The sequence below is a fragment of the Mustela putorius genome, unplaced genomic scaffold (genome assembly GCF_011764305.1).
Source record: "Mustela putorius furo isolate JIRA1106 unplaced genomic scaffold, ASM1176430v1.1 tig00003859_pilon_pilon_pilon, whole genome shotgun sequence".
Lineage (NCBI taxonomy): Eukaryota > Metazoa > Chordata > Mammalia > Carnivora > Mustelidae > Mustela > Mustela putorius.
Genome location: NW_025422011.1, coordinates 4,190,191 through 4,206,242, shown reverse-complemented (window position 1 = coordinate 4,206,242; position 16,052 = coordinate 4,190,191). Strand labels below are relative to the sequence as shown.

General features: G+C 41.2%; 1 pseudogene; it reads right to left on the bottom strand.

Moving 5' to 3' along the window:
• Positions 1 to 5,646: 5,646 nt before the first annotated feature.
• On the bottom strand, positions 5,647 to 6,243 carry LOC106006879 (annotated as a pseudogene).
• Positions 6,244 to 16,052: the final 9,809 nt, after the last annotated feature.

The following is a 16,052-nucleotide window of genomic DNA, read 5'->3' as shown; positions in this document are numbered from 1 at the left end:
ATAACCACAGAAGAGAATGAACTGATAATATACTCTGGGGAATACTATCTATTGTCTAGTCTTGTTTTCTTCTAGATTCAACATCACATTTGCAATTTGTCAATTTTTCTTTTTATTCATTTCAAGGTCATATTCTCCTTGAAATGTGTGTTTGGAATGCACAGGGTGTGTGTGCGTGTGTGTGTGTGTGTCCATGCCCATGCAGAGACAAAGAATAAGTAGGGACTAAATAGTTGATTTATTTCTAAGTATGATCGAAAAGAACTGCTGTCTGTGATGCTAAGGGCGTAGATAGAATGAATTTCAGTAAACATCATATGTTCCAATGTGTCTGTCAGTGACAGCAGTCCTTATTTCCAAAACCAGACTCTCAACAGCAAGGCTTACAAAAACAAAATTCTAACTTGCAATGAAGCCATTTCAACATTCTGCAGTCTTTGTCAATTGCATAAGTTTCTCCTTCCCTCAAACAACTTATCCTGATATTTTTTAAACCTTGACATTTAAAAGATAACTTTGCACAAGAACTTCACTCATTTTCCTACAAAATGACTCTTTCTTTTCATGAAAATTGCCCGGGGAGAATTTACAAAGTAATTTCACATACAAAAAAAAAAAAAAAAAAAAGAAAAGAAAAAAAGATTCCTGACCTTTGAGAAGGAAACTGTCTTGGCAATCCTGGAGCTCCCAAAACAACTCCAGCAGGGTAAGTTATTTGCTCTTCCTGTCAATAAGATGATCATTAACTACAGTCATGGAAGTGTGGATGGATGATGGAAGAGTCCAAAAGAAGGCGGCATGATTTTCCAAATGCAGGTAGCGGATGTGACTGTGTCTTTAGATAGCCCTGGGACTCTGCCCTGGAATCCATAGAACCCTAAAAGGGGAGTGTGGCAGAAACTCACTCCTCAGCAACTCCCTGTACTTAACTTCAACAGAGGGGCGCTCTCCCTTTGAATACCAAAAAAGGATAGCACAGAGGGGCAGATGCCACTGTGAGGGGTTCTGCGGGACTCAGTTTGAGCCTCTCCTTCCTTTGGATTCTAGCTTCAGAGGAGTAAGGCAGTTCCCTGTTGTTAGGAAAACTTTGCTTCATAGCACTCAAGTCTACAGGGGAGCAGGGGAAGGATGTGAAGACTGTGGTAACAGAGGAAGAAGTTCACTGATCCGCAGTGCGCTCTGTCCATGAAGGGAGCAGTCAACAACAAAGCGGTGAGTCTGCTCTTAACTGCCTCAACTTTTATCTTGGAAGCCACATCTGACTCAGAGTGGGTGGCTGGGAATCTCTTTTGGTTTGTTCTGTCCGCCCTGACATGCCAGCCATTCTTCCCAATTGGCAACCAGACACCAGGCATGGTCACTCAAAATGGAAAACAGGAAAAGAAAAATAAGTAGGATGGCTTGGTTGGTTTGTAGATAGTGCTGCTGATGCAAAGGTCATGGACTTGAGCCCCAAACTAGGTCAAAGAAGAACAAAATCTTAATATATTAGGGAAACCAGCATTACATTTTACATATTATATATGTTTTACATACTACATATTTCATATGTGTGTGTGCGTGTGTGTGTATATACATATTTATGTATGTATATATATGCACACACACACACACACACACACACACACACATATATATCTGGCAAGGAGGAACAGTGTTAGGAAGAGAGAGAAATGAATTAAAGAGAACTGATCATTGAAAATTCACTTTCTTCTTTTGAAAAGAATCATCTGTTAATCTTATGGCTGGCAAGTGATCTCATTTACTCATTCTTGCACTGGATCACAAACGAACAATCAATCCGCATCACCAAAAAGGAAGAGATGGGACTAGCAAAATGTCAAAAGAAAAATATCCAATTTTTCACAATAAATGAGCTTTGTCTGAACACTTAAAAGTGACCTTGATGTCACCAAAGCAAAATGCTCACTCATTGTTTCTATGTGTTGCTCTTCTTTATAAGCCTGTTTTTTTTTATTATTGTTTTTTTTTTTTCTTTTTCCTTTCCTAGCTTTCTTCAGCCATGAAGGTTTTTGTCTAAAAAGTGTTCAATTCCAACTAGACCCATGAATCAAGAAGGTCTGAACTGTGAATGCTACCATTTCCTGCTTAGGACAGCTCACCCAGCCCTCCAGAGCTCTTACCCCTCTAACTGTGGACTACCCATGAGGGCAGTGCCATTCAGCTGATGACCCACACAAACATGGTCAGACTGAAAAGGAATTACCCTGAGGCTCAATCTGGATAGAGATTCAGCAGAACTTCGCTAGACCCAGCAAAGTTACTAACTGTTGAGGTACTCTTCTGTCTAAACCTCCCATTCCTTATTTTTAAACATAATATTAGTCTAATTGATTTCCAAGACCTTTGCATCTTCGTGAGTCACAGAACTTTCAAAGTAACAATGATAATTTCAACTAATTTTTTTAAATGACTTAAAATTCTAGGATGAGGAAGAGTGATGCTAAATTAACACAAACCCCTTCTATCTCAAAAGTTCTCTTGCCCAGGTGATTTGAAAGGACTGTCCTGATGCAAGAAATTCAATGTCAAGAACAGTTCTGCCTTTGCACTGTTACAAATTTAAAAGGTTTCAATGCCTTTGTATTGGATTCTCTGCTCCTGTGCCCTTTGGTGCAGCTGTAAGTGGGATATTGACTGATACTTTGTGAAACAAAAAGGGAAAAAAGACTTTTGTTCTCCCCCCAACTGCCATAACTCATGCTCTCACATCAGACCTTACCTGCCTTCCTCTGTCTGAGGTACAAGTACAGATACGGTATTTCTATGGATGCAGGCAAGTGTCTCTTTTTCTTGGCTGAGATTTCTGAAAAAGAGAGTGTTATTTGCAAAAAAAAAAAAAAAAAAAAAAGGCGGGGTGGGGTGGGTGGGTAGAATCAATTCTAACAGACTTGTTCTGATCCCAGACTGAAAGCATGCCTAACAAATGAAGGGAGTTGGTGTGATTTAGTGTAATGCCAGCAGCAAAAACACAACTGTAAATTATTCTTTTCCAACATGCTCTCCGAGGCTCAAATTGCTGTTTTACTGTCTGCATCTTTAATGATGGTTGATACATCCCCTGGGAAGGAAAGTACTGATCTCCTCTCTCTTGATTTAGTAGCTAAGCTGATTACATAGATACAGATATGGATATATAGATACATAATTATTTAACAGTCACCAAAGTCAATGAAGGCAAGAAGGAAAAAGGGTGGGGAAAATAATTGGAGTTCAATTTGCAATAAGTGGCAAATCATTTCCATAAACAACTCCCTCATCTCAGTTATTATTAAATCTGCTTTGGACTTAAGCTAAAGAATACTAGTATTTAGGGACCGGGAGGGGGATGTTTGTTTTGGTTTGCTTTTTAAGATCAGAGTAGTTCTATGCTTTTTGTAGTAATTTGAAAGGAAAAGTTCTGACAAGCCAAAATAACACCTTGAACTAAAACAGAGAGGATGATACAGGTATGTACCCAAGATATTTGCAAATGACAAGGTAGCATCTTGAGACTTTAGATAGAGTTTAATGTTTAATCCTTCAATTCCCAGATAAGCCACTCGATCTATCAAGGGAAGAATAACAGAACCGGGGATTAAGAAAGTTTTATCTCCCAGGAAAAATGTAATAGCTGAGAACTGAAGAATATATGGAAATCATCAGAGAATGACCTATTGTGCTCTCTTCTTGTGTAAAGATGTGGAAACAGTTAAATAACACAGATTGTTCATAAATGAAGACAGAGGACACTGCTCATCAAACCTGTAGGCAAGAAAAGCTTTGAGGAAAACACATGTGTTTCATAATAGAATTCTCCACCCAGTGACCACAGGGCATTGAACAATGGATCCAATCTTACAATAAAATTGAAAAGGAATCAATGTATAAGCCTACATGTGAGTACAAAAAAAAATGTTTTTTAAATTCTAAACACTCTTCCACAGGATGGGGTGAACACAGATCAACAGTAACACATGTTCTACAAGATGATAAATGTAGCAGCATCAAGAGATACAGAACCTTCTGAAGTGGAGGAAGATAAGCATCCTGCTCTTCCTCCTCTATGCTAATCAGAATGTTCTCAGAATCATGTGCTGGGTTCAGTTCCTCCTAGGACAAGCTAAAGAGATCACGACAAACTGGAGCACAATCAAAGAAAAGCAACTAGGATTGTTGTAAATTTGAAACCATGAAATGCAATAAATCTGACAGTGGTGATCTTGAAGCACGTATGCATGGAACATCTCAGCTAGGCACCTTCCTCTTCCATGCCCACTTTATCCCCACTTTATCTTTCATGCCCACTTTATTTTCTTTTCAACAAGAAGTTTGGTCAGTTGGTTGTGACTTCCTAGAGCAATGTGACAAGGGCAGTAGATTCACAATCTCAGCCAAGAAATCAATCAGAAGTGACTGCCACAGGCGGGGTATAATGGGGGTTGTGGGGGGTTTGGAGGGTGAGGGGGCAGGGGTGGTGGCATTTATCCTAGGTGCTGGCTATTCCTGGCTGCTCAGGTACATCCTTTGACCAGCAGAAATTCAGCTCTGGGCCCTGGGCTCACCATCACCTCAGCCTCACAGTGGTCTCTCTATAAGAACTCTGGTAAATACTTCTGGAAAGTAGCCAGGTCAAAATGAGACCATAAAGCCACCGTAATGAGTGCCAGTGAGGCCAGAGGCGAATATTAAACTGTGCTGCTCTCCTTCACTGCCCTTCAAATGAATGAGAAGAAGCATGTCTGAGCTGGTGCCACATGTAAATTGCCTTTCTGCAGACAGTGAGGACTGAATTCTAATAAGCTCTCCTGGTCTCTGTGAGCGCGCCCAAAGAAACAGAAAAAGATAAAGAATATAACCCCTTGAACAAGACAGGGAGAAGGTCAGTCCTTTGGAAGTCCCTATGGTACAGGCTCCCCCTTATTTTAGGCACTCTCTCCACTGAGTCTTTGACTCAGATCCATCCACAAAGTCCAGATGAATTCATCTTGATGAGGCATTAGAAGAAAATATCATGGAATGGTGGTGTGACTGATGGAGTCCCTACAGGAAGTAGGAAGTGGATATTAGGAAAATGTAAGTCTTTGCTCTCTTTATCACAATTAGGCATTATTCAATGTGCTAGAATGAGTCCGAAAATCAGATTAGAGTCTTAGTGTTTAGCCAGATAAGATCCTAGACACATCATTTAATCCTATTAGAAACTTAAACACTGAGAGATTAATATCATTCATATTATAGAGCTGTTTTAGGGATTAAATGAAAGCTCTCTTCCAATTATTTTTGCTTGGTTTTAAAAGTAACAGATGATCTCTGCAAAATAGAAAATAAAAAGTACAAACAGAGAAAGAAAGAAATCAATTCTATCCCTACAACCAAGAAATAATAACTAGGGCCACTTCAGTGTATAATATTTATTGAAAATGAATACAAGAATCACATAGTATACAGACACACACAAACACACACAGTACATGAACAATAAGCCTTTCTTTTGCCCAAGAGTCCTGGCATAACCAGAACCCAGAGTGACTGAGTGGCAACAAATATCAACAATTGCTCATTTAGCCTTCCAAAATTTTACCATGCAGGTACACATTATATATACATCAGTATATTTTATGAGTCATCTAAATGTATTTTTTTTTTGCATTTATTCTGTGCAAATTTACTCCCGGGCCATAAGTTTTTGTTTCTTCAGTTTCTTCTGGGATATCTTTTTCTTCTGTGCAACCTCCTCTTCTGGTTTAGGAACAATCTGCTCTTTTTCAGTAAGGATCATCTCAATGTGGCAGGGAGAGCTCATGTATGGGTTAATGCAACCATGAGCCCTGTAAGTCCTACGCCGCATCTTGGCGGCTTTGTTCACCTGAATGTGCTCAATGACCAGAGAATCGACATCTAAACCCCTTAAGTTCAGCATTACTTTCTGCGTTTTTAAGCATGCGCAGTAAAAATTCAGCACTCTTCTTGGGCCACCGACCTTGTGTCCAGCCCCACTGTTTGGCCTGGGCACACCTACCAACTCCACCACTGTAGCAACGGAATGGCACACACTGCTTCTGCAAAGTGACGCCTTTCAGATACTTGGTGGCTTTTCAGATATGCATACCCTTGATGGCCTGGGCAGTTTCACGTGTGTTCTTAAAGTGAACACGGAGATTTGAACCTCTTGACTTGCATGATTTTGTAGGGTTTTCCGGGTCAAGCGAATAGCGAACCATTTTCAGAGGTCACCCCAGGCTGCTGAGAGGAAGAGCTCATCTAAATGTATTTTAAAACACTTTTTAAAGTTGGCAAATGCACCAGGTAACAGTGAGGTGATATTTTTATTGATGAGCCCTACTTCATATAAGACAAAGAAAATGACAGATATTGTTGGGCTATGGAATCCCTGTCATTTTACCAGCAACCACAGAAGCCAAGTGCTAGATGCCCAAATGGATGCTCATTATTATTAGATGAAACTTGGACCCAAATCACCAGCTGGTGTTCTACTTATCTTATGTTGTATCATGTGTTGCCTTCTCCTTGTCTCCCCTCCTCTACAACCACCCACTGGTTTGGTCTTCTAAAATCTCAACCTCAGACAGTGAAAGGAGTATACACAAGAAATTTAAATAAGAAAGTCAGGTAGACCTCTAACAGATGCGCCTAAGAGACTCAATCTCTATTCTGCCCTACTGAAGAAAATGCTGAACTACCCAACTACAGCAAATCAGGAAAATAAAGAGCCACTTTCATGTTTCAGATAAAATCCTATTGTGTCCCACCTACAGCTCTTCTCCTAAACCTCGTGTTCAATCCTGTGTCCCTGAGAATTCCTTTTTATTCCTTCTTTACTTGCAACTTGCTTATCTATGAATGGAGGAGGTAAAGTGATGTCTTGAGCTCTGTACAGAAGTTAGAGTGATAATATTCTTTTCCAACTCTGATGCCATGACTACTGCTGCAACCTACTCAGTCCACAGATAATCTCCTTGAGAGTAGAGTCATGTTGTCTGGCTGTCAAATAGAATCAATTAACCAATGAAGTTATAATCATCCACAAGGGGCTAATTAGGAGGAATACAAAACTAAGTTCAATGCCATTCCTTGACACTGACCCTGACACTACAGCAAGAATAATAAAGTCTTAGAAATCAGAGACAGAACTGACCATTTGAATCATGTGTGCACTTACCCAATCAAGAAAGTTATCTATATACATTTTCCAGGCAGTTCAGGAAAATCAGTTTGAAATGGCAAACTGGGAAGCCAGTAAGTTGACTAGAGTTGCCTCCTTCATAGGCATTAGGCACTGAAGTTACCATATTAAACAACGAATCTATGATCTACTAGGTAGGCGAAGCTGCTCTTGAAAATTCCATAAATTGTCTATAAAGTTTAAGAAATATTTGTATATAATCTTATAATGATTTTCATTAAATTTTCTAACTCTCAGTAAATTTTTTGTTTTGTTTTATTGTTGCAGCCCTGAAAAATGTCAGTTGGTCAATAAGTGCTTTTCATATCTTCGAATAATCAAAAACACTTTTCTACTTTCTCAGACGTGTTTGCCTACAATATGAACAGAAGAAGTACAGAACCACTAATCCTACTTAACATTAAACCAATGAAGATTTAAACTGAATCATATGAATTTTAGTTGCAATGGTTAACTAATGGGAACAGATCGGGAGTTTAGAGACATTTATGTACTTACATTCTCTAATTTAGCACTCTAAAATAAAAAAACAGGAAAGCAACCACTTCCTTAAACAGTAACATAAACATCTGCTTTCTATTCAGTTCGTACTTTCAGTCAAGTACTATCTTAAGCCCTCACAACAGCCTTTCAAGATTAGGTATTAATATCTTCATTTTATAGTCAAGCTTAGATAAATCAGCTAACTTTGTTCAAGGTTTTGTAGCAAATAAATGGTAGACCACAATTTGAGCCCTGAAGGCTAACGTTCATGATCTTCTCATCCGTCTAAAGAAAATCTATCCTTTGAAAACAGGATGGGAATTTCCTAAAACTGATAAATAACTTTTCTCTTTTCAGCGACAGTGTCAGTAGTCACAGAGAGTGTATCATCATCCGATGATTTGTGCTGGTACATAAACCCATCTACAAGGAAGTATTTCTGGTTTTGCTGGCACTTTCTGGACAGCTGAACTCATTCTGAAAACACTCCGTCTGCTGAGCTTTCCTTGCCCAGTGTAATCATGCTTGAAGAATTCTTGGTCTCAGCGATGGTTCTGAAAGTGTGATCACCAGTCAAGCAGCATCAGTGTCACCTGGGAACTCAATAGAAATGCAGATTTGCTGCAGACCTGCCAGATCAAAAACTCTCGAGGTGCAGCCCAGTCATCTGCTATCTGTGATTTAAGAAGATCTTTGTGTGGTTCTGTGCCACAGTAAGTTTGAGAATCACTGACTTACAGGAATAATTGCCATAGGTATACCCATAAGTCTCTTGGACCCTGAGAGGTGTTTCTCTAAAATCTACACAGAACTAAGCCTCTGAATTCAAATAACTAAGAAAGTACCAAATCTAAATTTGTTGGACTGTTCTTTTCCTTAAACATAAAGTCTGTATTTCCCTCAAAAGGCCCATGCAGAACAAAGGACCCCTTGTGTTCCCACTGGAAGGACTTAAAGAGGTGAAGCCGGAGTCATGGAAATCTGTGAACACAGACACTAAGACACTCAGATGCGTACAAACACCCAAATACATCAGCTTCAAGGAAATTCTGCCTAGGTTCAAGGCAGGCTTAAAAATCCAAAGGATCCTTGGGTAGGATCAAGAGCCCCATGGTAGTGCCTCACTTAAGAAATACAGTGAAGGGGCACCTGGGTGGCTCAGTGGGTTAAAGCCTCTGCCTTCCACTCAGGTCATGATCCCAGAGCCCTGGGATCAAGCCCCACATCGGGCTCTCTGCTCAGCAGGAAGCCTGCTTTCTGTCCTTTCTCTCTCTGCCTGCCTCTCTGCCTACTTGTAATCTCTGTCAAATAAATAAATAAAATATTAAAAAAAAAAGAAGAAAGAAAGAAAGAAAAGAAAAGAAATACAGTAAAGCTGCCTCAGTGTGCATCAACACATAATGGAAGGAGTTTGTATGTTAAGCCCCTGGCCTGCTGCGTGACCTCAGGCCACTAAACAGTCTCTCTCTTATTCTTGATATCCTCATCCATAAAATGGGATAGTAAACATTTATTGGGCACTTTCCACACACTGAACATTGTACTAAATGTTTTACAAACATTTCACATCTAATACTTATGATGTCACTTTTTAGGTTTACAGTCCCTTTTTACAAGTCTGAGCTTCAAAGAGGTCAGGCCAATTGTCTGAGATCACACAAAGACTTAGGTAAGATATAATCCTCACCTGTGACTCCAAAGCTTGAGCTCTTAAACATGATCTTCCTCTAAAATTTCTTCTATTTCCATCATTCTCCCATATGAGAACTCAAGCATATTTGCCTTCCTCTACCTGAAATGTTGGGTGTTTTTAGTTAACATGGATTATTTTTAATTGCACGTACAACTGAGTAGTTCATACTTCAAGATAAAGAACTTCTAAGGATTTTTAAGGCACAGAAAAGAAGGAGGACTTTTATATGGATGTTTAAGGTGAAAGACCAAAAGAACCCTCCTGGCTAGAAGTGCATTTTTATCCTGTTAACCAGCTAGTTTCGCTTTTGTACAACGCTTGCTTTTTTCGCGTGCGCGGGCCCCCTGAACCAATCCGCTGGTGCCAAGTATGCCTGTTCAAACTGTCAACCAATCAGCTCAGCCCCACCCGAAACTTGTTTGTACCTGTCTATAAAAACCCTGCACCAACCCAGCTCTGGACCTCTCGGCATTATCCGCAATGAGCGGCACAGAGGTCCAGGTTCGAACCTCCAATAAACGACCCTTGCTGCTTGGCTTTGACTCACGTCTCTGGTGGTCTTTTAAGATGAGAGTAATACTCTGTTGGTATTTCAAAGGTGAATATAAATATATGTAGTACTTATTTTTACATCCTTTATGGATTTAAGGTCACTTTGTTAGGATACACACATGAAATATATAGTTTGGTTTATTCATAAAATTACCATATTTGGAATAGCCACAGATGACCTGCCTTAAATCGAGATGAAAGTAATAATTTTGTTGTTGTCTGACTTAGCTCAAAAGGTTTTCAAAGTTGAAAATGTAAATTCCTTGATGGGGTGCATGGGTAACTCAGTGTGCTGGCATCCGACTCTCGATTTTGGCTCAGGTTATGATCCCAGCACTGTGGGATTAGGCCCCCATCAGGCTCCACACTCAGGGGAAGTCTGCTTGGGATTGTCTTTCTCCTTCTCCCTTTCCCTCTGCCCCTTCCCCTGCTTGCACTCTCTCCCCCTAAAGTAAATAAATCTTTCAAAATAAATAATTAAAGAGCTAAACAAACAAATAAATAAATAATGTAGGTGTGTAGTATGTTTGTAAATTCCTTAAAACTAAGAATACTATGTCTTCCTTATTCTGTAGCCCTATTGTCAGGACCAATAAATGATTGTTGAATAACCTAGTGAAGAAAGAAGTAAATATAGAATTTGGGTAATCTCCCCCTCCTGCCCCTTCAGTAACGTTCTTAAGATGAATTTGTTCAATAAGATTATTTTCTCATTACTTAAAGCTACTGATTTCAGTATGTGAATTTTAATTGGGAAATGTTACAGGAAGAGAGGCTGTACTGGAACCTAGTTTTTGAGACATGCTGCTATATTGTGGCTGACAAGGCGGGTAACAGTCTGGAGCATCAACATGCTGGGACAGGATGGGTGTGGCTTAGAGGACAGCAAGCTAAGACAGAGTCTAATTCAAGCTCAGGCCAGGCTACTTGCCACCCTGTGCTGCTCTAAGCAATAAAGAGATTGTCCCCACAGGCAGGCATGTAACCAAAAGGGGATCTAAAGCCACTTAGCAAAGGAAGCAGGCTCTAAACTCCCTGAAAGTAGGAACAATATCCACCCATGTATTTATTCCCAGCAACTAATTAGTCCTAGGCACAAAGCTGACTCTAAATCAAGCAACAACACCTGGACCCACTACTCCTAGAAGAGCAAACCTAGGCTCAGGGTCCAGGAAAGAGACTGTTCACAAAATGTTAACAAATTAGCTTTATACTGCCAAGCTGCAGAGTTCACAGACAGTAGGAAAAGCAATGGCTGAAATCAAAGCAAACAGACAAGGGGGATAAAGCTCATTGTTACACAATGACCATCTGTCTGCTGTCATTCCCTCCCTCCTTTGCTGCTCGGCAGCCACCTTCTCATCCCAGAGGTGCTGCCCCCCGCCACACACTTGGATGTCAACTCCAGAAGTTACAAACAGGGTATAATAAAGACTAAATGAAAGCTCACGGTGCAGGGTGCAGGAAGACCCAGCTAGTCCAGAACCCACTTCCTGCCTGCTCAGAGAGAAAAACAGGGCTTGCTGATGTTCCATCCATATAGCTCTTGACCCTTTCACTAGAAATACAGGCAGACTATAGAACAATCCCTGCAGGAGTCATGGTTGTGATGATGAAGTTTATTAATTATCGACTGCCAGACAGGATGTTGGGGGAATGCAGTTCTCTGGTACATCAACTGGGGTCAATACAAACAAACAGCAGCCCCCCTTCCTTGAGGCCTCCAGGGTGACAATCATTATACACTTGCAGCCTAATTACCCCCTCATCCAATATTTGTATTCATTAGGCAGAAACACTTCTCACTCTGCCTTCGGTTTCCTCATGGAATAAAGGAACAAAAGAGCTGAAAATCAATTATCCCAGAAGTTCTTGCATCAAATGGGACCCGATATTGATAGTGGCTTCAAGTGGATTATTTGCTGGTTATCTATTGCCCATGATGTATCTGAACCGCTGATGAGAGAGACTTGCTGTATTGTCAGTCACAGGAACAAAGGGAAAGAGCTGAGTCTAAGCCACTGTCCTCAACTCTAGCTGCACAGGAGAGGGGGATGGGGGCACCAAGAATGAAGAGGGGAGGGAGGCCAGGGGGAAGAAAGGCAGAATTAATTTCCTGGGCTGCTGGCTGACTTGGTTCCAGATCGGGCCAGACCATTTGGTAATTTCTGTAACAATCTAGGTGGCCCTGGAACAAGAGCAGGACTGAGAACCACTGAAAGGAAGCAACACAAGAAGAGTATCAGAAACCAGGAAAGCCTGAAGACACAAATCAGAGTTCACTACTTATCAATAACTTCTCTAAGTATCCTGCTATAACATATAAATAATGCATTTACAGTACATATAAATAACCATAGTAAAAGGTGAAAAGTGATAAGCACCATAAAAAGGATAAATTGAATCTTGGGGGACCTCGGTGTGAGGAAGAAATTATACTGCCTCCCTGGGGCAGAGACCAGAGGAAGGCTTTTAGAGGAGCCATTTCAGTTACGTGAATAAGGCTGGAGTTTTCCATGGGAAAAATCTGGATGTTAAACCCAGTTGAAATGATTATGAATTTCAAAAGCCACAAATACAAATATAAAATATTCAATTTTCTTATATTTTTCTTACCACTGAACTTAGGTTCAGTCTCAAATATCTATCCTACCTAGTAACTGAAATTTTATCTAAGTATTCCAGGTATATTCAGTCTTTTCTAGATAAGTCCAACCAACATAGGTTTAAGATGGGGTAATTCAGGATTTTTAGGCCTTCGAATTGCTGGGCCGGGGGAGGAGCTTAGGCAGCATCAAGCAGTGGAACCGCGAGGTAGCAGATCCATAGCCATCCTTGGGTTTCCATAGCATTCCTCTAATGGGTAACTTGTCCGCATGATCTGCAGGCCCTGCTGCAACCAGTACTGATGTCCTCAGTCCTGTCATCAGGTCCCTGCTGGAGGTCACTCTGCCACTTCCAAGTTCAGGCTTCTTCAGGGCTGCCAGCCCTCTCCTGGTTACCTTCTTGCCTCTGGCTCACTGGAGTATTTAGACAGGACTTCACCAGTCTCTCCAATCCCCAGATATGGCACACTGTGCTTCCCACAAATGGCTGCTATCTCCGACTAGACAAAGCCTAGGAATTGGGTCACTCTCCTAGGCTTCCCTGAGGGACTGAGCATAGGTCCACTCTGCCCACAAATTTCCTTTCCAAACTTCACTGGGATTTCTATTGATCCCTGGCCATAAGTGAGCACTCCACAGTAGGGAGAAAACAGGGACCCACTAGAGCCTAAGCAGTGGTCGTATTTCTTCTGAATACACCCTCCCAGGCCCAGCCCCAGCCCTTAGCTACCTGTCAGAAATAAGGTAGTCTTACTTATTTTCTTCTCCTGGACTAGCCCACAAATCTGTTATTTAGAACATGGGTTTGGGGGGTTTTATGCTTAAAAAAAAAGAAAGAAAGAAAGAAAAAGAAGAAGGAAAGAAAGAAAGAGAGGAGAGAGAAAAAGAAACAATACACAAAAAAGTGTGTCCTGGCAACACCCTGCCTCTCAACACATACACACACTCTGTACTCTGAAATATACTGTCTTTGTCCTAGGTTTCAAAAGTCAGTTTTTATTTTTTTTATTTTTTTAAAAGATTTTATTTATTTATTTGACAGAGAAAGATGACAAGCAGGCAGAGAGGCAGGCAGAGAGAGAGGAGGAAGCAGGCTCCCTGCTGATCAGAGAGCCCGATGCAGGGCTCGATCCCAGGACCCTGAGATCATGACCTGAGCTGATGCCAGTGGCTTAACCCACTGAGCCACCCAGGCGCCTCCAAAAGTCAGTTTTTTTTTTTTTTTTTTTTTTAAAGGTTTTATTTATTTATCAGAGAGAGGGGGGGAGAGAGCAAGCACAGGCAGGCAGAATGGTAGGCAGAGGCAGAGGGAGAAGCAGGCTCCCCGCTGAGCAAGGAGCCTGATGTGGGACTCGATCCCAGGACGCTGGGATCATGACCTGAGCTGAAGGCAGCCGCTTAACCAACTGAGCCACCCAGGCGTCCCCAAAAGTCAGTTTTTAAATTCAAAGACAAGCATTAACTCATTTCTTTCTCCCTACATTAAGCATTAACCCTACCCAGAGGGCAAGTGGCGGGGGGGGGGGCATTAAGAGGTACTTCCTTGTTTAAAAAAAGGAGTGGGGGGGGTTTCATATTATAGTGAAATATTATCAATCATGCAATAAAAATCAAGCAGTAAAAAAAAGGAGAATAACAAAACTGGTCTGCTGTTTCAAAGTTTCCGCTGTTCCATACCCGGGTTCAACTTGCAGAATATCAGAGCCCTAAACAAAACGTGATGCAGAGATGGGAAGGCAGTCCGCGTACACGGAGTCTCGGCCACGCTGGACTCATATGCGCCCCTCCACTCCGCCATTCCAGATCAGTCATGTTCTAAATACTGACCGGGGCTGAGTTCTGCACACAGCTAAGTCTTGGTGTCCCCCGTGACTCTCCTGAAGACATTTTAATCTCTCTTATTCAAACCCTTCATGATGAAATCATCAGCTCCTTGGTAACCATGGGGTATCTTTCCCTGGGGATGGATTGGCTAGGAGGCCAATACAATTTTGTTCAGGGGCAGAAAAGAGCACCACGTGCTTGAGCTGTGACAGTACAAATGTTTGCTCATTTTCTGTTTGGGGATTTTCAGTTTTCCACTTGAGTTGCTGCTGCCGAAATGAGAATTTTCACATTTTTGAATATGGCGTAATTTATACGGGAGACATTCAGTAATGACTTCAGATAAAGCCAACTGTAAAATTAGCCAAACATCCTTAGGTCCAAAACAAATGCTTAAAACAATTGCTAATTGAGCCGTTTGGGGTCTTCAGTTCTCCTCTTCAGGACAGCAGCCTTCAGTAAAATAGATCCACAGAAAACTGCAATCCTTTGTCACCCACACAGTCTAGAATTAGAATGCCCACGTTGTCTTGCTTCTGAACCAGTTGCCAAGGATAAGACTGGGAGGACATGGCAATCAAAAATGTACCAGCATAATAAATGGACCCACATCCACCCAAACCATGCTCCTTCAATTCAAACCATCTCCATCTAAGAGATGTCCATTTGTTTAAAACTAGAAAGACAGGAAATGAAACTCTCCATGGGATCCCAAATCACTTGCTGACTTCTCATTCTGGTTGCACCAGAATGCGCCACTTCTCCACTGATTACTCAAAAAAGCAAAGAAACAAACAAACAAACAAACAAAACCTGGTTTAATAAAGAGCCCAGAGCAGGGGCGCTTGGGCGGCTCAGTGGGTTAAGCCTCTGCCTTCGGCTCAGGTCATGGTCTCAGGGTCCTGGGATCGAGCCCCTCATCAGGCTCTCTGCTCAGCAGAGAGCCTGCTTCCCTTCCTCTCTCTCTGCCTGCCTCTCTGCCTACTTGTGATCTCTGTCTGTCAAATAAATAAATAAAATTAAAAAAAAAAAAAAAAAGAGCCCAGAGCATAAACCATGCAGACCATGATACTACCCTCTCAGGACCATATCAAAACCTAAAGATATCTCACTTTTTCCCCAAGGCCAGGTAAGCCCAACAAGCCTAAAAAGTATCTATAATCAAATAGAATTATTATATCAGATATAAAAATTTGCTATCCTAGATGTATTGGACATAACGAATTATGAATTAGATCTGAATTTGAGACGTGACTGGCATGAACGGTTTCAGATTATTCACCTATGTCTCTGTATTGACTCAGTTTGACACACAGAAGAACAGGGCTTCCAGACCCCACAATGACGGAGTGACCAGTTTGGAGCTTGCCTCTCCACCATAATAGTTATGAAACAAAAACAAACAAACAGAAAATGCTATAGGGTAAGTGTTTTTAGGAATTGAGCTACAGTCAGAATAGTACTGTAATCACTGAGAGAAAGAAATACAGGAGGCAAGATAGTCCCCCAGTTCTTGTTTGGGGCACTTTCAGAATCAGAGTGCTTGAGGCAGAAACAAAGCAGAGCATGGGTTTCTCACTGAGCTAAGGAAGCAGGAATCAGAATTTGGAGCAGATTCAACAGCTGTAATTTGGGCGGAATTAGTTCCAGAGACCGGAGAACTAGAAAACATGCGGTCATAGGTCTG